Below are 25,790 nucleotides of genomic sequence, written 5' to 3' on the forward strand. Positions count from 1 at the left end.
TAGCTGTGGCATGGCACTAGGAAAAGAACACTAAATTGAATGACAAAGTATTGACGTTATACTCCTGGTTTGCCACGAATGACGGCAAACTCTGAGCCCTTTCTGTGTGCTAGGCATTCCACTGTACTTTACATATGCCATTTGATTTTCACAGTAACCCAAACAGGTATCCATTATTATTATTACCCCATTTTACAGATGAGGATACTGAGCTCAGAGTATCTGGAGAATATTTAGTTTGGACCCAAGCATGAGTATTTTTTGAAAGTTCCAAATATATGGTTAGAGCTGGAATCATGTAGAAAACATCTGTTTCCCTCCTACCCACTCCCTATCACCTATACTGTGTTTTGTTTTCTTTAAAGCATTTATTGTTTCCTGCAAACTCTGCATGCACTTCCCTGTTTGTGAATTTTCTACATTCATCCCTGGGAAAGAAGCTCCTGGGTATAGGAGCTTCATCTTTTTTAGTTCTTTTCTGTATCTTCACCTTCTAAATCAGTACCTGGTACATAAAGTTCTCAGTAAACATTCATTTGAATGAATAATAAGTTCTTCACCACTGGGACCTTACCATCTAATGAGGGAGACACAATACGTACTGGGTCCCATGAGATAGCTGGTAACTGTGACATCTGACATGTTATAAATTGTCTGGATATGCATTGAATGGATTGTGGGCTATTTTGGTCACTTGAAGTATTAGACTGGATTCATTCTGTTCCTGTGTGTGTGTGTGTTGGTGTTTAAGATTTTGGTAATGGGTACCATACTCATTCCCTCTGTAGTCATAGGTATCAGTGACACTCCTGGGGATGACAGCTGCGGCATTTTAAGTTTTTTTTTTTTTTTTTTTTTTTTTAACTCAAATATCAACCTACAGAACAAATTCAGGACTAAGGTAGAGGTTTAGCCAGTCTACACAGAAATCAGATATTCTCTTTTCTTTCTAGGAAAGTTTCCTTGTCTGTCACTTTGTCCTCACCATCTATAGAAGTAGTACGCCACCTTTATTCAACCAAGACACTATGGATAACTTTCCTGTGACAGTGTACTGTGGGCTATGAGAGGGGGAAGGCACGCTGTGATCAGGTGGAAGAATTACCTGGGACTCTGCCTCTTGCTCCCATTCTTGAGAAACACGGGCGCATGTGACAATGACATAGCAGTAGCTTTGAAAGAGCACTAGTTTCTTAAGAAAAGCAAATCATTTGGTGCTTGAGGACTTCAACTATTACTGGTAACAAATGGCTTGCGACACATCTGATAATTGATGGACCTTGGTGATCATGAAAATACTTCACCACCGATATGTCCCTGTCACCAAACAATTGAAAACCAACCTCAATACAAACAGTGGTGCCACAGAGTGTGTGCCGACTGTCACCATTGCTGATGGAGTCACAGGGTGTCATGGTGAAGCAGCTAAGAGCCACTGGTGTAGGAGACCAACAGGAATCCAGGCTGCTCTCTATAGGCAGAGTGGAGGGTGCAAGGAACAGCCCTCCCTGAGGAATGGTAAAACTTGGATTGAGGACTGCCCACATGCTTATTGCTGAGGGCGCCTGAGCAAATCACTTGCTCTCTCTGAGCCTACACTTAGTGGAGTCAATTTTGCCACATCTACTTCAAAAGCTTGATAGGATCATTAAGTACCTACGAAAAAGCTTTCAAGATGAGCCCCATAACCAAGGTAAAGATCACGGTGAAGACGATGCTGACGGTGATGATTTTCTCTTGTGGACTGATCACTGATTTTTCTGTTTAAATTTAGCCAAAAAGGAAAATTGAGGGAGTCAGTGGCAGAAAGGGGTGATAGGCAAACACGAGACTTGGCTTGCTTCTGTGCTTGTCCAGAAAAATTATGTCCTATGGATTCTGAAGATAACATTTGTGCAATCTCTTTCATGGTTGGGAATTGTGTAACCCTATAAATTGGGTCTAACTAGCCCCATGCCCATATGACTTTTGTGAAACGTGCCATGTGATGGTAGCCGGGTTGTTTTGAAAATGGACTGATTTTGACAAAGGGGAAAAATTGGGATTCTTTTACTGTAAATTGCAAGTAAGAAACAACAGAAAGTTAAATATTAGAAGAACTTGGCTATTGCAAAACCACACACTTTCACATCAGTAAGACATGCAGTTCTGATCTGAGTGAAATGTGAAACTTCTTGCAGACCACAGAGAGTAAAAAGGAGTACTTTTGTTTCATTATTAATACCATTGTCCTTATTTCTTTAAATGAGAATTGATAGCAACCATAACAGAATCTTTCTCAGGTAGCAAAAACAGAAAGAAAGAAAAAAATAAAACAAAACAAACAAACACACAAAATCCTCACCACACCACCAGCCAGCACTCTGAGGATGGGTTTTGCCTTTAACCTCTCTTGTAAGCCACCAGATTCTAGAGGAAGGGGCTTCATGTGTTTGGTAGTGGAGAGTTTTCATTAAAGTTTTCTTCTCTCCTCTCTGGAAGATGGCAGATGTGGCCTTTTTGTATACTGCAAGAAGGATCATTTTGTCCTCTGATGTCTGTGGAAATGTACAGCAGGTGATGTATATTCTGTGATTCTCTGTAATCACAAGGAGAGACCAGCTGGGCGCCGTGGCGCTTGCCGGTAATCCCAGCAGTTTAGGAGGTTGAGGTAGGAGGATCACAAGTTCAAAGCCAGCCTCAGCAATTTAGTGAGGTCTTAAGCAATTCAGTGAAACCCTCTCTCTAAATAAAATACAAAAAAAAAAAAAAAAAAAAAAGGCTGAGGATGTGGCTCAGTGGTTGAGTGCCTCTGGGTTCAATCCCTGGTACCAAAAAAAAAAAAAAAAAAAAAAAAAGCAAAGAGAGACAGAAATGGGTGTGCTGTATGTAGTTGCTTTGGAGGTAAAAGAAGGTAAATTTAAAATAATGAGTAGCCAGCTGGGCACCATGGTGTACAACTATAATCCTATCAACTCAGGAGGCAGAGGTGCGAGGTTGCTAAAATGGAGGCCAGCCTCACCAATTTCATGTGACTCATTAGTTAGGTGCCCCTGGGTTCAATACCTGTGTCAGAATTTTTAAAAAGGGGTTGGGATGTTGCTCCATGGTAGAATACCCTATCTGTAGTACCACAAAATCAATCAGTCAGTCAATAAAGAGTAGTCAGTGAAATTGAGGAAAAGGTGCCCATTCCTTGCTGACACATGAAATGTTGTGAAAAACTGTTGGGGAGTCAGTGGATTTGAATATCCACCCCTTCATCCAACCACTTGGCTGCATGGGGCTTCCACTCACTTCTGTAGCGTAAATGCTTGCCAATCATCTTTGGCCTGAATTTAGAAAGTGTGATTATTTAGACAGCTTTTGCTTCATGGGGACCTGGGGTGTTGTGGCAATGGGATGGGAAGCTGAGGCTGGAGTGGATATGGCTGAGCGCAGCGTCATCTTATCATCACTGTCCTCTTTGTCCTGGGAGTCCTTGAGGTAGAGGGAGTAACATTCACTGAACACTGATTCCTTGCTGGACAGGGGTTAGGGGCTCTCCTTTCTGCTTTCTTAGCAAATTTCCCCAGCAACCTCTTAAGTTTTAGCTTTCTATAGAAACTGATGTGTTGAAGGAATAAAGAAGTTCCAAAAAGTCAGCCCAAGGAACTAGAGGGGCACCCCTGGCATCTTGGTTCTGCCCATTCTGATAACATGTTTGATGGTAGAGTTGGAAGGACAGGCCATGGCCTGGCTGTCCTCCTCTGAGTCTCTCAATCTCATTGATCTGTTATTTACCCAGCTTTTCTTTTTCTTTTTTCTTTTAGTACCAGGGATTGAACCCAGGAGCACCTACCTATTGAGTCATATCCCCAACCCAGTCCACCCCTCTTTCATTTTTAAAAATTTGAGACAGGGTCTCACTAAGTTGCCTAGGGCCTCGCTAAATCGCTGAGGTTGGACTCAAACTTGCAATCCTCTTGCCTCAGCCTCCCGAGTCCTGGGATTATAGGTGTGTGGCACCACAGTCAGCTTGTCTAGCGTTTCTTTAAAGAAAACCAAAATTTAATTTGAATAAGTTACACAAAATTATTATACAAAATTCAAAAGGATACAAAGACCATGAATCTCTCTTATGCTCTCTGCTTCTTTCACTTAGCAGCAAACACCATTATCAGTTTCTAACATACCCTTTCAGAAATAAGTGGGGTATAATATATACTTGTGTATGCTAATATAATATATTCCTTTAAATTTAGTATATGTGGAATATTTATACAGAGAGAATATTACACACATCACTTGGCATCTTTTTCATGTAATCGAGTCTAGATGATCATTTCAGTATCAGTCTATCCCATGTCTGATGTCTTGTGGTCTTGTTGTCCCCTCTCCCCTTATCCTCAGCCTTCTTTCTTTTTTTTTTAAATTTGAGACAGATCTCACTATGTTGCTGAGAGTGGGCTTGAACTTGCAATCCTCGTACCTCAGCCTTCTGAATCTCTGTGGGATTACAAATCCCACAAGGTTTGTGTCTTGTTAGTTTTAATTTGCATTTCTGTTACTATAAGTGATTTATAAAGTTATTGTAATTCCATTTGCAAATTGCCTTTTACTTCTTTTTCTACTGCATTGTTGGAATTTTGCCTATCAACTTATTACAGTTAAGAAATTCAGGGGTCTAGCATGCATAAGGCTCTGTATTTGATCTCCAGTACCACCAAAAAAAAATAAAAAGTTCAATTAACTATAGTCAGTGATAATGGTTGCAATATCTCAGCATTTTGCATTTGTCTTTTTTTTCCTTGCTGACTAAAAGTTTTTTTCTATTCAATTCAATTGAATAGAACCAATTCTATTGAATGGAACCACCATTTGACCCTGTTTTCCCACTCCTCAGTTTATATCCGAAGAACTTAAAATTAGCATACTAAAATGATGTAGCTACTTCAGTGTTTATAGTAGCTCAATTCATAATAGCCAAGCTATAGAAACAACCTAGGTGCTGAACAATAAACAGATGACTGGATAAAGAAAATGCGGTGTATATATGCAACGGAATATTACTGAGTTATAAAGAAGAATGAAATTATGACATTTGGCGGTAAATGGATGGAACTAAAGTCTATCATGCTAAGTGAAATAAGCCAGTCCCACAAAAACAAAGGCAGAATGTTCTCTGTGATATGATGATGCTAACCTACAACAAGGGAGATGAAGATTAGAAGTTCATTGGACTGGAGAGGGGGTATGGAGGAAGAAATGATAGTAGAGTTAGACATTATTACTGTATGTACATATAGGCTTACATGACCTGTGTAACTCTACGTCATGTATAACCAGAAGAATGAGATGTTATACTTCATTTATGGACTCTGTGTCAAAGAGCATTGTACTATCATGTATAACTAATTAGAACAAATTTTAAAAATTAACAAAAAGAAATTCATTGGACGAGACAAATATTATACATACATAGAATAAGTATAACTTGATCCTAATTGGAACAAGTTATATTTAGTCTATGTATGTATAATATTTCAAAATATACTCTATAGCCATGTAAAAAATAAATATATGAAAAACAATTATATTTTTCATTTTGAGGGAATCTAGAGGTCAATAATTTATTAATGATTTTCCCATTAAGTCTTATAAATGAATGGATGTGAAAATTTTCTCTCTGGGTAGTATGTATTTATTAGCATTTTCAAGTTTAGCATCATTGTTATGCTTAAATCATACATGTAATAATGAGGGAGCTCTTCTGTTTACTTAACTTTGGAGATAGTTTGACTAGCATTTATATAACCTATTCCTTAAAAATACGGTAGGATTTCTCTGAAATTGCCTTTTTTTTTTTTTTTTTCAGAGGTAGCAATCTTTTCTCTTTGAAAACTTTCTACGTTTCTTCAGATTTCTTTTCATGTCTCCTCTTTGGCCACCTTTGGTAAAATTTTTTTTAATAAAGTCAACCATTTCAAATTAATTTGTACAGAACTAAACACTTTTTTTGATTAGTTTCCTCCACATTTATGGTTGTTTTCACCTTATACAATTTTTGTGGTTTTGTGCTGTATTTCTGTATCCTCTCCTCTTTTTGATTGGTTTAGCAAAAAAATTATTAAATAAAGCAGATATTGAATTTGTTGGCTCTTTCATTTTGTACTTCTCTATTTTCTGTTTAAATCTTTAGTAATACTGTTTGCTTTGCTTACATGTGTTTTATTATGTTTCTTATTGTTTGAACTTGACTCCCAATGCATATATTTTTATTTCTACTTTTAATTAATATAAATAGGCTCCTATGGGGTGGCACCCTGGAGAGGGCCTGGGAACTTTTTGCCCTTTTCCCTACTTCATCCTGTGCATTTCTTCACCTCTTGTAATAGCCTATGTAAGAAACTGGTAAACATTAAAAAAAAAAAAGAAAATATTTTTGTATGAATAAATAAAACCCATAATAGAATATTATGGAACCCCGAGGCTGATTCCCTCCTTTCACTCTTCTTTGGATGTTTTCTCTCTCTATGAATGTGTAAGCATAAGATAATATTAAACAAGTTGCACATTACACTTTCAGGGCATGGTATTAACAGATATATTTTTAAATCCCACTAAGTTTTGTTTCATAAACCTGGCTGGTCTTTCCGAAAGAATAACCCACGAGAAAACAATATTTCAGTAGAATCAGAATGTTAGAACTGACAGCATAGCAGAGATCATCTAATGCTCATGATTTCCAAGACCTTGAACACTTTGTTTAACTCAGTCTTGAAGAGAGTCCCAAATCCAGCATGGAAAACGATCAAGCCAGATCTGTGCATGCAGAGACGGGAGAAGCCTAAAATTCTGCAGTTGGCCGTTTTTCCTCTTGACTTCCTCCTGTGTCTCACTGGAAAACAGTTTTAGTTCAAAAAACTCAATTTTCAGACGAGAGCAAAAACAAAAATGCAAAGAAGGCAAATGATTCATTCAAAGACACTGATGAGTTAGAGATGTAACGTGGGACTGCCATTCCAACTTTCTCTGTCTGCAGCCAGTGCTATTTCCGGGTTCCCAGGGAGCCTCCTGTACCTTGCTCTAGCATGCATTTTTAGATGGACTTGATATTTGATTACCTCCCTTGGCAGGCCCAACAATCCTTGCGAAGGCACAGACTGTGTATTTGCTGATCCCTGAGGAGAAAGCTGTGATTTAGGCTCTGAGGTCTAAGAATTGCAGACTTCCTTTCTAGTCTCCCGATGAAATTGCTAATCTGGGTGCCAATGGTGTTTCTTCCACACGGACACCTGCCCACACAGCATGATTAGAAATTATAATGATGACGACGATGAGTCTTCCAGGACACCCACGTTCTTTGCAAGATATTTCTGCTAATCGTCTCTACCAGAATCAGTTGGAGAAGTCTCTTTCTGAATGTTTCTCTCCCTCTCTAAATCTACTAAAAATGCAGGTATAAAATCAGGTGTCAATTAACGATTTGTCTTGCCATTATGAATGTGTTGTTTGAGCTTTGGATATGTGGTGTAATGAAAGGCAAGTTGTACCAGGTATGAGGAGATGTGGTTCCAGCAGTGCCAAAAGTTTCCTGTGAGGCTTTGACAAAGGTTACTTCCCATCTCTGCAGTTTGGCTTCTCTTTCTGTTAAATGGGCATCATTTCTGTGGGTCTTAATTTAAATTCATCTTCTGAACATCAAAATGAGGTAATGCGTAAGGAATGCTTCATTAACTCTACACTGTAAATTAAAAGGATTGTTATTAAAGTTATTTTTGCATTAGTGTTATCTTAGCTCATTAAAGTGATATTTAGTGTGTTATACAGTCCAGCAGTCAGTAGGGGTGAGGGTTAGGGAAGCATATTGTTGTGTGAATCCAATGTGAGGAAAGGTCAGGGCAGGTCAAGTACCAAAGTCATACCCAAAATGCTATCTTAATGTGCTCTTCATGGGATCACCACCATAAACTGGGAAAACAGAAGCCACAAGGGGCTTGGTGCACAGGGAATAAAGAGGGCCTCAGGGACTGAAAGTCTCAATGGAGAAGTGAAGGAGGTAGGAGGACAGTGAGGGCATGTGCTAGTGGAGTAATGATCTGTAGGCATCAAGCGGCAATTAGAAAAATGCCAGCACTGTCTTTGGACTTGCATATCTGGAGTGTGGGAGGACAGGCAGACACACACAGGGAGGCTGTAGGGAAAACAGCATCCTCAGGGTAGAGCCTTCTCCAAGAAAACTCTCCCATTGCCCTCCAAGGAGGGCGGAGCTGGTTCCTAAGCTGCTTCTGGCCAGGAAGATCCTTCTCATTTATCTATCTTTGCATCCCTGCTATTTACATAGTACTTTGCTCACAGTACTATTTTTTTTTTTGAAATTATTTTGGGCCTGACTTTTTAATTTAAGGTCTGAGTACCTCAAGAAATGCTCAGGAGGGTTTCTGATAGGAAGGAGCTAACTTGGATGATTCCATTTCTTTTTTTGGTTCACCATTTCCTCATCTGAAAAGTTGGGCTCCATGACATGGTTTCTATGACACTCAGTACCTTCACTGAAGGGAAAACATTTTTCTAAAACTAGTATTAACCAAAATAAATAAATAAATAAATAAATAAATGTGGTGAATATGTAGATATTTTTGTTAGAGTGCTGTGGGTTTGGAAATGAAGTGGAACGTTCCCTAATGTTTGGTAGAAGACTTCAGCTTGTAGACTCAGCTGGGATGGTTTTAGCTCTTATTCTACCTACCCACCTCGCTATGTGCGGAAAATGGTTGGAATTTGCTTTTATTTATTCTGTGGTCTTTGGTTGATTTGGTGAGTCCGATAAACTGAGATGAGGAAAAACTGAATTCTGATGGAAAAATCTGAAATAAATAAATAAAATTACCACAGTTCTTTGAAAAGGATTTCCCCCAGGTTAGGTTACATAGCTTCCCAAACTCTCAAGGTGGATACTAAGAAGTCCAGGCACACTGCATCTCCAGAAACCCATCATTGTGTCTTTCCTTCTCAGGAGCACAGGTAGAGGCTCCCTTTTGTTTAGTAAAACAGGGCCACTGTCATCTTTGAAACCTTCAAATGAGGTTTGGGAAGATGATTCTTTATAAAGTGTCCATCCAAATGTAAAATTAAAAATTTCAACAATTAATGGAAATTTTTTTTATTTTTTTTTAGTCACCAATTTCTTTTTTGGCAAGTTTGGCCTTTTGCATGATTTTGTTTTGTTTTATCTTATTAAAAAAGACTGTTTAATTCAGCTCATTTCTTGTTGCCAGTGAGCTTTAAAAAAAAAAAAACCTGGTCAAGTGCATTTGAAATGCTTTCCATTTATTATAAGAGCCTCAAAACTTGCCATGTCACTTTATATAATGTCTTCTATTGTAGTTCAGTGTCATCAGCTCTTTTTGTGATGGAGTTTTGGTTTCGCTGGAAGTAGCGTGAGGCTGTTCATCCCCCAGGAATGTTCACCTATTAATGCTGGGAGTTATAAACTAGTTGGAGATTTCCTATATACTCTCCCCTAGCTTCCACTAATGTTACCCAACCAAATTATGCTTATTAAAACTAAGAAAATGGCACGGTATCACTTGACTAGTGAAACTATTCAAATTTCCCCCATTTTTCACTCTATCATTTTTCCGTTCCAGGATGCTGTTGAGGATACTACTTTGCATTTAGTAATCACATCTTCATAGTCTCCTCTTGACTGTGACTTGCCTCTTGTTTTTCATGACTTTGACACTTCTGAAATGTCATGATGAGGTATTTTGCAGCATGTTTCTCAGTTCCAGTGTCCATATGCTTTCTCACGATTATGGTGGGGTCATAGCTTTCTGGGCACACTACTACAGAGGTGAATTGAAGTGTCTTTTTTGAGCATTCATATCAGAAAGTGCATGAGTTCAATATGAATTATGGTATGCTAAACTTGATGGTGGCCAGTTTTGTTTTATGTTTGCGAGGAAGACCAGTTATCTGGGATTCTGACACCATTGCAACTTACTGATTAGTCTTCAAATCTCTAACTTTATTATGAGGGAAAGCTCAAACTCCCAAAGTGCGTGGGTCCCATATCTCAATTAGGACCTATGGATAGCATGTGAGGAGTGTGCTGGGGCTTGCTAGACCCTGCCCTCCATTCTCAGTCCTGGCCCACCTGAGGGATGAGTCATGTCGCAGTGCTGGGTTTGTGCATGCTTATCAGCACACAGCACAGGGATTAGTACCTGTGTCAGAAACTAAATTTCCAAAGAAAAGAAAGACATTAGAAAAAGCAGGGAGGATTGAGGGGAGGACCCCACCTATCCTCCATACTGACTTCTGACAATGATACTAATAAAGGTCAACCATTTACCCATCAGGCAAAATTCTTTAGACAGGACAAAGTGCTGAAATGTGGTAGAGGGAGTGTGTGTGTATAAAATCTGATAAGGGCACAGAAGTTTCCTTACCTCTGCACCCAAACCAGAAGGTTGGAAAAGAGAGGAGGGTTTCTCGGCTCTATTTATTCCCCTCAGTAGCTTCATGCATTTGATGCATTGTGCATTTGTTTTGAGTTTTTCCTATTCTGTGCTATTCTCAGAGGATGCACAGAAGGGTTGGCAAGAGGAAGTTTTGGTGACTAGAGCTAGAAAAGGAACCTGTTTCAAGCCACAAAAGGTTTGAGGGTAGAATCTCAAGTCCTAAATGAGATGGTATTAGTGAAAGGGTATTCCGGTGGGTACAGTGGGCAGGCTGCAACTGTTTTGAGGGTAATTCTTGGTTTGCTCATTCTTACCTAAGGGATGGAGCCATTTCTCCCTCTGGCATTTGCCTTCATGGTGTCCTGTAAGTTTTGGTTCCAAGGTGTAGCATTAGGAATAATGCTACATTATTGGGAGCAGTGTGTCTGCCTGAGGGAATACCTACATTTTGTTAACTATTATAAAATTTGTCTCAAACAAATGTTATGCCCTGTTCACAGCCTAGGTGAAGGTGGAAGAGAGGTTGGTGATGTGCTGTTTGGTATGATAGTACCAGCCATAAATAGCTATTGAGCTCTTGAAATATGGCTAGTGCCACGTGTTGAAAGGATAATATTTTGGATATATTTATCAAATAAATTTCTTTTTACTATCTTTTAAAGTGTGGCTACTAGAAAATTTAAAATTGCATATGTGGTTTGCATTGTATTTCTATTGGATGGTGTTGGGTTAGAGTCTGGGAAGAATATGGAACATAGTAAATTGACCTTGTGTTCTCCTCTGAGTTCTAATAATATTGGCATTAAAAGGAAAAGCTTCAACAGTCATAATTTTCATTAAAAAATAGCCTGATTCAGAAGAATTGGCTCGTTTCATATTATTGCTTGGACTGGAGACGAATCTGACATTTGGTATTTTCATAATTGAGAACATAACTTGCTGACTTAAAAAAAAAATCACAACATTTTGTGCTTGGCCTTAGGTACTAAACTTTGAGCTCTTTGATAATAGGGATTGTGTTTTCCTTTTTGTACCATCCATTTTCTCCCACACACATACGTATAGAAGGTGGTTAACTAGCAAGCACTTGTTGAAAAGCAAGAAACTTTTAAAAAAGAAAAAAAATTTGAGAAGCTACCCTTTATTGTTTATTGTTGGAAGAGAGAAATCCACCCTTATAAGGCAACTCATTTTCTAAAGACAGCCACCAAAAATAGAGAACATTGAGCTAAGTGTTTATTTACTCGTTGATTTAATTACCATTCTCATCAGGTGTGCCTGTCAGCTCAGCTTATGATAAAGAATCTTTGGAAATGCTTAACCTCACGCCCCTCTGGGTAAGGGAGACAGGGAAGGATGCTGCTTACATATATTAATCTTCCCCTTGGCTCAGATATTATATCTTAAAGCCTCAAAACTGGATTCTTCTTCTCTTTCTTATTATTTGATTCTTTTCAACATCTACCTATATGAAGATGTGGGAATAATAATGAAAGGGCAAGTTTAATCTTGGACTAAATTAATTTTCCTTTAATTATTTTATTTTATTAAACTTTATAATGAGCCAGGCACTTTGTGAACACATGGTTGATAGGCTCTCAGTCTGCCATTAGGGTGTGCTTTCTTGGTTTGTCTTCCTTCAATTGCCTGACCTGAGGCTGGGCGTGAGTGCAGACTTTGTGTGATGTTATTTTGTCAGAGCAAATTGAAGAGCCTCTGTGATTCCAGAATTGTCATGGCAGACTCACAGTGATCTCTGAGACCACTTATATCTCATGTCATCTTGGTCAGGGGCAACCATCAGAGACTCTACCATGACATTATTGCTATTTGTTCCTGCTCATATACAGCCTCGCTTCCAAGTAATATTTGAAGCATTTGTTCTCCTGTAGAACTGAAAGGAAGATTGTAGGTGCTCCCAGAAGTATACAGGGTACCTGTGCAATGGCAAAAGACAGCGTTGGCCTTGGAGTCAGAAGACCTAGGTGTTCATTTCCTGGCTCTGCTGTATGACTCTAGACGAGTACTTCCTCTTCTCTGAGCATTCATCTCTTCATCTGTCCAATGTGGACAATATCTGCCTTATAGAGTTGTCATCTGTTAATGCATGTAGGGTACCTACCTTAGGGCCCAGTACTTAGTCTTTATAAATACTAAATGAATAGGTTTTTTCACATGTCTGATTTTTCTGGTGACAAGCCCATAATCCTCCTCTCTCTTCAATTCAGAGATAGGGGAGAAGGGCATCGAGTGATTGTGTGGTAAAATCCACTTTAATTCTAGCTGTGAGAAAAAGAGCAGTGAAAATGTGGTAAGCAATTGCTTCTAAAAAGCTTGGGCTAAAAGCGCTTGATGGATTTGTACTGGCTTCCCGGTAGACTCATCTCTGTACTGCCCACATAGCACAATTAATAGTTATTACTCGAGAAGGAACAAATAAAAAAAAAAAGAAGAAGAAGAAGAAAAAGAGAGCAGGCATAAAAACATCCTTTCATCTTCCTGAGATGGTCCTCTTTGTCGGGTCTGTGGAGCCATACCTGTGAATCATCTTGGGAAAACACATTGTGGGTGACTAGAAGGAAGATCTTGTGGCTCATTTCTTACCCACTTCCTGGGTTGGGGAAATGTCTAAGCTCATCTTTCTTATCTGCTGATGCCTTGTCAATATCTATTACCGTTCCCCATGCATCTTCACAATGAGGGCCTCTTTCTCTCATTCTCACGCCAAACACATTGCTAGTGTAGAGAGCCAGTTACTTTCTGTGTTGAAAACTTGCAAAGGAAAACCCAGAATAAAATCAAAGGTAAACATTGGTGCTATGGAAAAGCACTGTACTAGGAGTACAGAGATGGGAGTCTGAGTGTGAGCTCAGTGAACGTCCGTGAAGCTCTTAAGCCACGTTTGTTTTCTGTGGATACAAATGAACCATGTCTCTGCTGTAGACTAGCCTTCTCACTTAGACTGCTTCACTCCCATGTTCCTAGACTGTGTGGATAAAGCTTTCACAGTTGTAGACTTGAGGCCTACATTAGAAGGGGACCCTGACATTAAGAGTGAGTGCCCCAAGTATACATCTTATTCTCCTACAACTTCTTAAACAGAATGTAAGAGAAGATCATGGAATTTGGGGTCCATCCCTGGGTTTGAATCCAATAGAAGCAGAAGTGCTTTAGGGTGAGCTATATAATGTCTCTGAGCATTCAGCTTGTCGTTTGTTAAATGAAATAAAGTACGTTACTGTCAGACTTGAAGATGGCACACGTGTTGTAATGTGCCCAGCAGAGAACAAGTTCTCCAATAAATGGCTACTGTGATTCTTGTTATTATTATCTGTAACCATAATTATTTTCCCTGGCCCTATGGGTAGGCAGTGACTACATGAAATATTGGTTAATATTAGAACTTCATAGTTTCTATCTATCTATCTATATAGTGAACAATGTCATTAAAAAGAGCTCAAAATCAATACCATCATCTTTTTTTTAAATTTCTACTTATAGATTATTTGTCTTCAAGTATTGGGTTGCTTCTTTTTGCTACATCTTTTGAATTTTTTCCTTTTTTTTCCTGTATTCTACTTATTACCCTTAGCCAAACTCTCCCCTCTGGCTCTAGTTGTGTTTCTTTCTCCATACTTCCCTGGAGACCTGGTTCTCAAGATGTGATTCACAGAGCAGCAGCATCACCTGGGTGCTTGCTAGAAACAGCATATTCTACACCCTGCCCAGACCTGCTGAGTCATGGGTCTGTTCTTGGCAGTGTTATGGAACCTCAGTCCATTGATTTTTGCCACCTTTATGCTCAAGAGTACATGCTTTTGCTCCCCTCTTTTACATCTACCTCAATCCAAATTGCAGTTCATTACCTTGACCCTGGTCTCCACACTTTTTCTCTTTCCCCTTGTGACCCTTCTCTACATCACAAGGTAAGATCTAAAATTGTTCATTGGATCATATCCAACATACACTCCCCCGATCCCCAATCACACAAAGGCTTCTGTGGTGTCTAGAAACATCAAAAAGATCTTTCTGTGGCCTGCAAAGCCCTATGAGATGGGTTATCTCACACCCTCATCACTTTACTTACTCAGTAAGCTATAGACACACTGGTCTACCTTTGGCCCAGGTTGAAAACCACGCTTGTCCCCACCTGACCTACCTCTGTCTTTATACTATATTGGCTTGGAGTTGTGATGTAAGCATTAGCTCAAATGTCATATTGTTAGATGTCTTTCTAATCTTTGACTAAAGTGGCACACCCTCCTGCATTCCATCCCCTGCCCATGATCTTGTTTTATATTCTGTCTAGTAATAAATTTTCTCTGGATGCATGATTTATATACATTGCAAACTGTTTTGGTGAGAGATAGTTTAGTTTTAATAATAATAATGAAGATTTCCTGAGTGCCTGCTACATGCTGGGTATTGTGTATAATAAATAAAATGATTTACTGGATCATTTCATTTTGATTATTTCTTTTTCCTTAATGGGTTATTTTTTTATCTTTTTGTTTTCCTCTTGTCTTATCCCTCAAGGAGCTAGACAAGGAGCTAACTTTTGCATCTCTGTCACTAAACTGGAAGATTTTTGAGCAGGAAGTGTTGGTTAAGGAAATGATTGGCTCCTAGTAGGTTATCATTTGGAAGTGTGACTATATGAAAAGAAAGAACAAAGAGTTCTCTGTCATGTTCTATTTCAGATACATTTCTGAAGTAAATACCCTCAAATTTTTCTTATCTTTCACCCAGGAGAAGGAATCAGGTACTGGAGCTGATTTAGGATTTGTTCTAGTGGCCCTGAATGTAGATGTAGAGCCTGGGATTCATCCGACCATGCTGGGAGAGAGGTTTTTGAGTGGCAACTTAATGAGAACAAATCTTTTCTAAAGCCTTAAGTTTGGCGTTTGGCATGGTTAGAAATATCAGGCCTTCCGACTTTTACGTTCTTTGTGCGCACGTCGGTAATGTGCGTATGTGAACCTTTTTATTATTATGGACTCAGCCGGCAGTAACCATGGTGAGTAGACCTATCACACAGCATTTTTCTGAGTCAGTTTAAAATGCTGACAATTAAATATACCGTACTCTTTTAAGCAATCCATCAGTCTCCCTTGTTGTCATGGTGACCGGAGTATATTTAGAAATGTGACAAGTACACTGAGTTCAATTGCACTTTTGCCAAAACATAGTTTTGCAGCTAAAATTGAATTTCCTGATTGAAGATCCAAGTGCTGTTAAGGGGGCATGATGGTTTCTATACATTATGCTGGAAGTATAACTTACATCATTCTATTAAATCATCCATTAAAGTCTTATCATGCTTTGAAGGTATTGCCGCTTTGAAGTGGTTATACTTAAAGTTGATGAAATGGAGTGAAATAAAGGGGCATTCTGCTTTTTCCATTAAAAGTGAAATTGGGCCTTGCCACTGTAATTAATGATTAACTCAATATATTTATAAAGAAATTGTACGTAAGTGTGCATATGTCTGTTCCTCAGGATAGATTTCTAATTTAAAGGAACTTTTCAAGGGGCTTCTTCCCTCTGTCCTTCTTGTAATCTATTCTTAGTAATATGAGAACATCCTTTTTTCTTTGGCTCTGAGCTCAGATTGACAAGCATCCTATTTTTCCCCCAACCACATTCCTTTTAGATCTTTTAGTTGTTGTTGTTGTTATTTTTGTTTGAGACAGGGCCTTGCTTAGTTACTGAAGTAACTAAGGGCCTTGAACTTGAGATCCTCCTGCCTCAGCCTCCTGAGTAGCTGGGATTATAGGTGTGCACCAGCACACTCAATTTTTTCTCCTTCTAGAGTTTCAGTGAGGTAAAAAGATAAAATACAACTTTTTGCCCAAAGGGGGGAAAAACCTTATCTAATCAGGAAATTGGTTTGAATCCTCACTTCCTTGTCGTCCTCTGTCTTGTCAACACAGTGCTAAGAACCATGTTGGGTCTGCACTACTTGCCCTTTTGGTCACCTAAAGTTTAGGAACTTGCATAGTTGCTGGGTCATGCTTATAACTGTGATTTTACTCCTGGCCATAGACTGATTGTTCTGCTCTTGAGGTGAGAAGCCAACAACACTCTTGGGTAATTTTCCTTCCCTTTTGTTATCTCACTAAATGAATTGGCAACTGAGAAAGATTTTGAGCTTCTGAGAATATTCAGTTAGACTGCCTTTGTTTTGCCTTGAACATATACTTTTTGGCAGGTAAGAAACATCATAGTTACAATAACAATGGTTAAGATTTACTGAGGGCTTAATATATGCTAGCGAGTGTGCATAGTAAACTCTTTAATAAATTATTTCATCAGGTCTACACAATTTTTTATGAAGTAGTCTCATTGTCATTCTCATTTTATATTAAACAAGCTCAGAGAGATTTTGCATCTTCATCAAGAGTAGTAATCCTAAGTAGTAATTCTGATCCAGGTGCCCTGTTAACAACTGTTTACCCTGTGGAAGGCACCGGTGATTTTTTTTTTTTTTTAACCTGTGATCTACTCTTGGTGAAGTCATACAGGTGTTTCAGTGTTTCCAGAGGCTCCCTGGAGTGATGGTTCCATAATGATGAACAGGTAGCAGGATGTGAAAGTAGAGCTGAGCCACTCCATCTTTCCTATGGGTTTTAGAAATGAAAGTTAGTGATGGGCAGAGAGGGGGCATAAATCCTGTGTAGCTCAGTGGTTACATCTCTAGATTAGTTTCTTAAAAATGGGTTTTATTTATTTATGACTATTGGTATATGCCATATTGGAACTTAGTAGAAATTAAAGATATCTTAATTAAAAATACCCATATATGAAAATATATATGTTCATTTTTGAAAACAAAGTCAGTGAGAAAAGTCTTATCTGGATTCTGTATTTAATGAGTTAGGATACATAGTTTTGATTCAAGTTCATAAAGAAATCCAGCCTCGCCTAACTATCTGGTTAGGAAAAAAGGAAAAAGGGAGGTAATTGTGGATTTTCTTCTTAGATATTATACCAAAATTTGACAGTTTTGACAATGACTAAAAAAAAAATGTGTAGTTTATAAAGGTTAATTCCAGTGTGGAATTTGAAGTCACATTGAATCTCTGTTGTATTCAATCCATTGGTCTAATTTTCACTTTGGTTGGCTCTCTTCTTTTGATTTTGTGACATTGTGGATTGGTCATCTGGAAGATAAAGGTTCACTGAGTTCTGAAGATCTTCCATACATTGACATATTTTATTCTATAATGAGAAGAAAAGACAATTTTCATTAATTTTACCTCCAATTTCGTCAAGAAAATATTTGATGTATTAGGAAGATGTTAAGTACACCTTAATATATGTGAGGTTTTCAAAATTATAATTTTCACTTTAAAACTTATTATTGGCAACAAATCCTGTTAGTTGTTTTCCTCTAAATGATAGGCTTTCATGGGTTTATTTGTAAGAAAATGTCTTGCAAAACCCAAGTTTAAACAACTGTAATTTGTCAGTCATTGTTTCAAGTAAAATGACGTTCCCTGGAAGGATTGGTTAGTTAGCAGCTGTCAAATCCAGCATTTCTTGGAAATAACTATTGTAGTGTGATATTTAGCCGAGGTACTTCATGGATACTTTCCATTTCCTCATACAGAATTTTAAGAAAATTTGTATTCAAAGATAGAGATTTAATACTGTTTTTTTTTTATTTTGTGTTTTTTCTTTTTTACTTACACATGACAGTAGAATGTATTTTGACATATTATATATACATAGAGTATAACTATTAATATTTTTTCAATGCATTGAGACGGTTTAAGTGAAACTGGCTCTCTGTCCAGCTTAACTGTATGTGTTCTGTTGTGAGAAATACAATGACAACCACTTCAGTTTGGTGTTGCTGCCTTGATTCATATCAAAACTCCAACAGTTTTACCTGCAATTGTCTTTGTATCATTAGCAGAAATGTCAGTCAATACAGTGTGAAAACCTCATTGCATCTTAGCATTATGATAAAAATAGTTTTGAACTGGTAGATTTCTGGAAAGGTTTTGAGGACCCTGACATATGTATGGATCACACATTAGAAGCCACTGATAGAACCCAGGACTTTTTGGGTTTGTTTTATTTTTTTTAATTGACACATAAGGATTGTACAAATTTAGGGGGCACATTGTGGTATTTTGACACATGTATAATGTGTAATGATCAAATCAGGATAATTAGCATTTCTATCATCTCAAACATTTATCTTCTCTTTGGGGTGAAGCATTCAAAATCCTCTCTTCTAGCTACTTCAAAATATATAACAAACACATCATTATCAACTTGACTCACCCTGTTGTAGAGAGCATACCAGCACTTATTTCTCCTCACTATAACTTTGTGCCTATTGACCAAACTCTCCCCAGCTTCTCTCCTCTCTGCTGTCTTCAGCCTCTGGCAACTGCTGCTCCACTATGTTTATGAGATCTACTTTAAAAAATTCCAGCTAAGAGTGAGTGAGATAATGCAGTCTTTGTCTTTCTGTGCCTGACTTATTTCACTTAGCGTAAGTAAACTTTAGGTTCATTCAGGTTGTCATCAATGACAAGATTTTATGGCTGAATACTATTCCATTGTGTATATAAACTATATGTTCTTTATTCACATGTTGTAGTGGTATGTGCACATACACACACTCACCTACAAAACACACTTTAAAAAAGATGAAAATTCTGACACTTGCAACAACATGGTTGTTAATAGGACATTATGTTAAGTGAAATAAGCACGGAAGAGAAAAATACTACACTATCTTTCTTTCACATGGAGTCTAAATAGTCAATCCTAGAAACAGAGTATAGGATAGTGGTGTTCAGGAGCTGGATGGAAGGGCATTGGGGAGATGTACATCATAGAATAAATGATAGTTAGACTATTGAATATGTGAAGTTTGATAACAGATCTTGAATCTTCCCACTGAATGCCTGCACACCATGAGATTATTGATGTGCATGTATGAGTAAGGTATAATGAATCCTATTTATGTATAATTATGATGAATCAATAAAAAACAAACAAAAAATTGGCAATTATATAGAAGTGATCTATCCACGTGTAGTTATATCAAAACATCAGGTCATATAAAGTAAATATCTGTAACTTTTGTATGCTAATGATATCTCAACAAAGATGTTAAAATTGATAAAAACAATCCAGTCCTTTTATTATACATGAGAGGAGAGTGGAAGGAGACCTGCTTAGGGTGGTGGCATGAATAGTGACAAAGCTGGGCAAGAACCCAGTTACTGGTGAATTCCTCTTTTTATTTATTTATTTAATCATTTTGATTCCTGGTTCAGTTTCAGGAATTTCAAGGTAAATATTTCCAAATTTCTTTACTTTCCTTTCATTTTTTCTCTTCTCTTCTCTTCTCTTCTCTTCTCTTCTCTTCTCTTCTCTTCTCACTTTTCTTTCTTTCTTTTGTACTGGGGACTGAGCCCAAGGGTGCTTAACCACTGAGCAATATCTTTAACCTCTTTTGACATTTTATTTTGAGACAGGGTCTCGCTGAGTTGCTGGGGGCCTCACTGTGTTGCTGAGGCTGGCTTTGAACTTGCAATCCTCCTGCCTCAGCCTCCCGAGCTGCTGGGCTTACAGGTATGCACCACCACGCCTGGCCTCCAAACTTCTTTCTTGAAGATGATGATGACAGATGTACATATGTATTGACTGATTTAGGATTAAGTCTATTTTTTTTCAAACTATCACTTTTTACAGTTTCCCTGCTCTTCATTTACTCTGCTCTCTTCTGCTTTGCAGTGGCAACTAGGGTAGTTCTAAACAGAACAGCTGTTTTCTTTGCCAAGCCTGAGGAAAGTGACAGGATCCAGTGACTCCTTGTTCATTTTTATGGATAAAACTCAGATTTTATCTGTAGGGGGAAAAAAGAGTCAATGAATTTGGGTTGAAGGGACCATTTTTTTTTTCTAGATTAAATTAGGTAAAATTGTAGGAAAGAAAGTTCTACATACTGCTATCATTTTCATATTCCTACATGTCGTTTCCCTGGACACCCCCTCCATTATTCTCTTCCCCCTTCCTCTTTCTTACCCGCTCTTTCCCTATCCTTCAGGAGGGAGTTTGCCCAATAAATATGTCTCTTACCTTTGCTTTTGGTTATGGGTAATATTTAGGGGGGAATCTGTTTTCTTTAGTAAAACTAGTCACACTCTGAAATTGTAATGAAGAAGGCTGAGAAAGGCAATAGAATTGGACCCAGATGTCATATGTTCCCTTTAACACCTCTCTTCCATTTTAAAGTGGTATTCTGGGGGAGCTAGGGTTGTGGGGGCCTCTGTGTGTGAACATTTGTGAGCAAATCTGGTAACGTGTGAAAGGCTTGCAGAACCTCGACTGTATTGTTCTCTTATTTTCAAACATGTTGGATATTGTTATGCAAGACCCTGTCTTTTCTTTCTTCTCACCCAGCTTTCACTTGCCTTCTCCACCTGTGATCTTTTTGAGTCAGGTTTTATTAGCTTTCTTCCTGATCCTTCATCCATGTCTTTCTTGGCTCCCTGGAGGAACAATCCCATTTAACCTTTAGTTTACCCTTGTGCATTAGCAGTGCTAGTCCTGGAACTCCAATGACTTTTTTCTTTCTACAAAATTGATGTTTCCTGCCCTTGTTGGTTCCTGCAAACCATTTTGTCCTCTTCTTCGTTCTCTGTTAAGTGTGGTCTTTTCTAGCAGTGTGTAAGTCTAGTGGTAGCTGACTGAACCCTTCAAATGTGTTTCCTGTCTTGTTTAGGCTTCCGAAGGTTGAGACTGTCTCACGCTTAGTGAATCACAGAAGCCCCGAGGAGGTGTTGAATGGATTCTACCCAGCGTTCTTTTCTTTGGAGGGCATCCTTCAGATTTTTATCTAGAGATCTGAGCTGTTGTCTCTCTCCCACTACTGTGCTGCTAAACTCTGAAACACAGAATACCAATGCCCATCTTTTTCTGCACACTCCCTCCCACTGCCAGATATCACATGTGCCTTGTCTGACAGATGGCTGTTTGGCCTCAACTTGAACACTTCTAGCTCTCTGTGAGGCAGTTGGTGGACAGCTTCATTTTAATTTTCTTTTTCTTTGTATGGCCCTGAAACTGAACTTTCCATCATTTCAACCTCATTATTTCTAATATTGCATATTTTGGAAGAGTACAGTATGGCTCACACTTGAGATGTCCTCAAATACTTGAAGAGAGCATGAATTCCCCCATCTGCTTTCTCTCCTCCTTCAGACTTGGCCTTGCTACTTACATCGAAGGAAAAGCTATGGATGGTCATAACCTTTGTGCGTTCACCATTTCTACATCATTTTCTGGATTTTTACCATGTCATCCAATTATCTGGGCCTCTTTCAAGCCCGTAGTGGAAACAGTAAGAAGGTCTGGTCTGCAGGCTGGGTTATGATTTTTAGTACCACACTTATTAGACATATATGAACCGGATGAGTTCAATTCATCTTTCTAAGCCTCGGTTTCCCTAGATTCAAAGTGGACATCATAATGACTTCCAAGAATATTTTTCAGGATAAATGTATGTAGATTGCTTTACCCAGTTGCTGAAACATAATATGGTTAGTAAAATTACTTTTTAAAATTTATTTTTAATTTTTTTGAATGCAGTTTTCTTTTTTTTATATATTTTTTGTATATATTTGAAGTATACAACAGGATGAGATGCATGTATAGTAAGATGGTTGCTATAGAGGGACAAATTAACATATCCGTCATCTCAAAGTCATCTATTTTTTCATCTTGGGACAAAAACAATTACAGTCTACCTACTTAACAAAAATCTCAAACATAGTGTATCATTATTAACGATAGTCCAGGTTTTTTTACATTACATTTCAACTTGTTCATCCTATGATTTGCTACTTTGTAACTTTTGAGCTGTATGTGCCCATTTTCCTACCCACAGGCCTTCCTTTCCAAGCCTGGTAACCACTGTAAATGTTACTTATCTGGACAACGGATTTTTGTTTGGTTTATCTAGTGATTCCAGTGATTCCCTTCCTTCCTTCCTTCTTTACCTTACCTTTTCTTTCTTTTCCTTCTTCTCTTCTTTTTTCTTTTTCTTTTTAGTTGTAGATAGACACAATATCTTTATTCATCTATTTTTATATGGTGCTGAGCATGGAACCCAGTGCCTCATATATGTGAGGCAAGTGCTCTACCACTAAGCTACAGCCACAGCACCCTATCCCCCACCTTTTTTAATATACATGTAGTTGGTGCTTAAAATTCATATTTCAAGAGTCCCTCCCCATCTTTGTCCCTCTTTCTCTCCCTCTTTCCCTCCCTCTTTCCCTCCCTTTCTGGATTTTATCAATACCTGTACTCCTGTAAAAATCCTCTTCATCTGTAAATTTGTTTTCTTTCTATTTTTATGTAGGACTTTATTTTTTATTCTTATGTAAAACATTATTTTCTTGGTAGATACCGTCTTCCTCTACATGAAATTTCTAAACTGTTCAGGTCTTTCTGATTCTTCTGAAAGGGTTAATGGTTGGCTCAGCTTGCTTTGCTCTTCACTGAATATCTCACCTAATAAATTTTGGAATAATTTAGTTGTATGTTTTTTAAAAATTAAATGTTCGATTAGTTTCAGTTCAACAAACATATGTTGAACTCATCAGGTATTCGTTGGTCTAGGTGTTATAGAGGGTACAGGGAATGCCTTGTTCATATATCTCATTCAATCACCTTTTTTTTTTTAAGTATCTACTAAAGGACTAAATTTTGAACTTGAGATTACAATTCAAGAATCTATTAGTCAAGGTACCTCTCTTAAAGATGCACAATCAACTAAAAGTGATAAATCAATGCAGGAATTTTAGTGGTCTGTATGTATAACTGTATATTATGGTGGTCTTAAGAAAAAATGCTTCATCAAACATTTTTGGATCTGGAAAAACTTCACATCAGAGGAGACTATTAAGGTTGAATAGGGGCTCTAAGTCTATGAGAAAGACAGGAAACTCACTGGGGTTTGGTTATGTTTTGTTACAGGCTATTTTTGTGAGAAACATCCTCTAAATTGTGTTTGTTACTCTCAGCTAACCCCACTCATTGTGTGCATCCCAAATCTCCCATTCTTCTGCTCAATTTAGGAGCCTTAGGATCAGCAGAATAACTTCTCAAGATAGATGTGGTGGTAGTATGGGCTCACTTCGGGGACCCAGTTATTACATTAATGAATATTCTACATTTCCAAGTAGGAATACAAACGTTAATGCATAAAAATAATCTCATGATGCTAGGACTCGTATAATTCTTGTAAAAATGTGTAGTGCTTGAGGGTTTCCTGAGTATCTTAAGTGCTGTTTCTGATAGATATTAGCACAAGAATTAACACTGAATAATTTTATGTGGGAGGTTTGCAGTTAATTTTTTCAAAGTGATCATGCTGTATTATCTGGCTTTACTTTTTTTTTTATAAGACCAGGTCTATGCTTAATCAGGTGTCTAGGAAAAAGTCCTTTTGCTTCTCTGTGCCTCGGCATTGTTTTTCATTAAACAAGAAGATTCTTATTACTACTAGTAATAACACTAATTGTACCTCACTTGGTTGCAGTGAAGAATTACATCATTTTTCTGTGAGAAAGGGCATGTATATAGCTGGTAACTATTGTTGATGTAAGATGTAACTTTTGAGTGACCAGATTGGCAGCTACTTTGTCAAGGTGAGTTCAACTTAATTAATTCTTACCTTGTTTTCAAAGCTTTTTGAGTTTGAAACCTTTTTATTTTATTTATTTATTGATTGATTGATTGAGAGAGAGAGAGAGAGAGAGAGAGAGAGAATTTTTAATATTTTTTTAGTTTTCGGTGGACACAACATGTTAATTTTATTTTTATGTGGTGCTGAGGATCGAACCCAACGTCCCGTGCATGCCAGGTGAGCACGTTACCACTTGAGCCACAACCCCAGCCCTGAAACCTGTTTAGTTTCATGTCTTACTCTTCTCTGATTACCCCAAAGTGCATGTTAGAAGGCACTGTAATATTGCTCAGTGAGTACTTGGTGATGGCACATAAATACATACATGTATTTCTCTCTCTCTCTCTCTCTCTCTCTCTCTCTCTCACAAACACACACACACACAAATACACACACACACACACACACACACACACACACACACACACACCTTTTAAGGTTCAGTGTTGAAGTTGGACCATGAACTTATCTTTCCATTTGGGATTCCTGAAGTTTCTCATTTAATTTCTAGATTAAAAGTCCCATTGATAGAACCCTTATAAATATCACATTAAGAAGTTGAACATTACCTTTAGGCCAAAGCAATTTACGTGTTAAAAATCTGATTAATTTTAACACAATCAGCCAGTGTGTCAGATGATTTCAGTGCCTCTGATCGATGCTGACAGGTGAGGAAATTAAAATCAGGGAGGGAAGCAATTAAATACTGACAAACATTACTTTAATGAGACAACCAAATCATTCATAAGCTATGGAATATGTTGTATTCTTGATAAGTATCTTAGGGAGGCAGGTGAGAGAGTGCATTTAAAAATGTTCTTCCTTTGGGATTTGAGGACTAGAATGGAGGACATTCCATATTTTCTTATAATGCCTGTGTATTAACCGAATATTTGCCTGTTTATTAACCTAAAATTTCAATTGCTTCTGTGGGGTCAGACTTCCAGGTTTAAAATTATGGCACTATCTAATTTAAACAAATCTTAGACCAAGTAATTCTCCTGGTACTACTTCCATGGGAAACATAGGAAAATGCACAAAAGCTAGACAAAATAATTATTGGTCTTTCCACCGTGGTTTAGTGATAACATGGTCAAGACCTACGATGAGAGAAACACAAAAATGTACATTTCATACAACTTAGATTCAAAATATTTGGGAATTTTAGGGCTAAAACCAGAACACAGGTCCTTCATTTTCCACCCCACTATTGTATTCATATTAATACCCCACCAAGGAAGAACATCTGAGATAGCAGAGTTAGAAGGTTGCCAGTTTATTGGCTGTAATGGAAGTTTTTACAGGGCTCTGTCTTATTGCTCAGCTATGTTACAGCACTTAAATATATCACACATCATGAATTATCTTTATGCTGGTGTAATGCCACTTAGACCTTTTGTTCATTATATTAGGATCATCAGGCTAAAGGTTATGCTGCAAAAAACTTGTCTTTCATGGGGTGTGGTGATCGATTCAAGATACCATAGTTTGTGAAAAACAGGTCTCTCTGCTTTCTACACTTACCATGTTCTTCATTTCCTTTCTCCTTTTTCTTTACTCCCTGTCATTTTTCTTACTTCTCTCTTTCTCTCTTTTGTCTGAGCTTTATGTATTATGCCCTTTGTTTTATAAAATACAACAGA

General features: G+C 37.9%; 1 protein-coding gene across 12 annotated transcripts in view; it reads left to right on the plus strand.

The window, feature by feature from the left end:
• Positions 1-25,790, plus strand: part of Lpp (LIM domain containing preferred translocation partner in lipoma) — a 644,616-nt gene that overhangs the window by 133,221 nt on the left and 485,605 nt on the right. Inside the window, exon 3 of one of the 12 annotated variants that reach the window (XM_078043842.1) lies at positions 19,927-20,027. The exons of 10 other annotated variants lie outside the window; for them this stretch is intronic. The gene's annotated coding sequence lies outside the window, so the exon portion shown is untranslated. The remainder of the gene's footprint in view (positions 1-19,926; positions 20,028-25,790) is intronic. One more of the 12 variants, XM_078043841.1, reaches the window with a different exon arrangement.

The sequence above is a fragment of the Ictidomys tridecemlineatus genome, chromosome 3 (genome assembly GCF_052094955.1).
Source record: "Ictidomys tridecemlineatus isolate mIctTri1 chromosome 3, mIctTri1.hap1, whole genome shotgun sequence".
NCBI classification, from domain to species: domain Eukaryota; kingdom Metazoa; phylum Chordata; class Mammalia; order Rodentia; family Sciuridae; genus Ictidomys; species Ictidomys tridecemlineatus.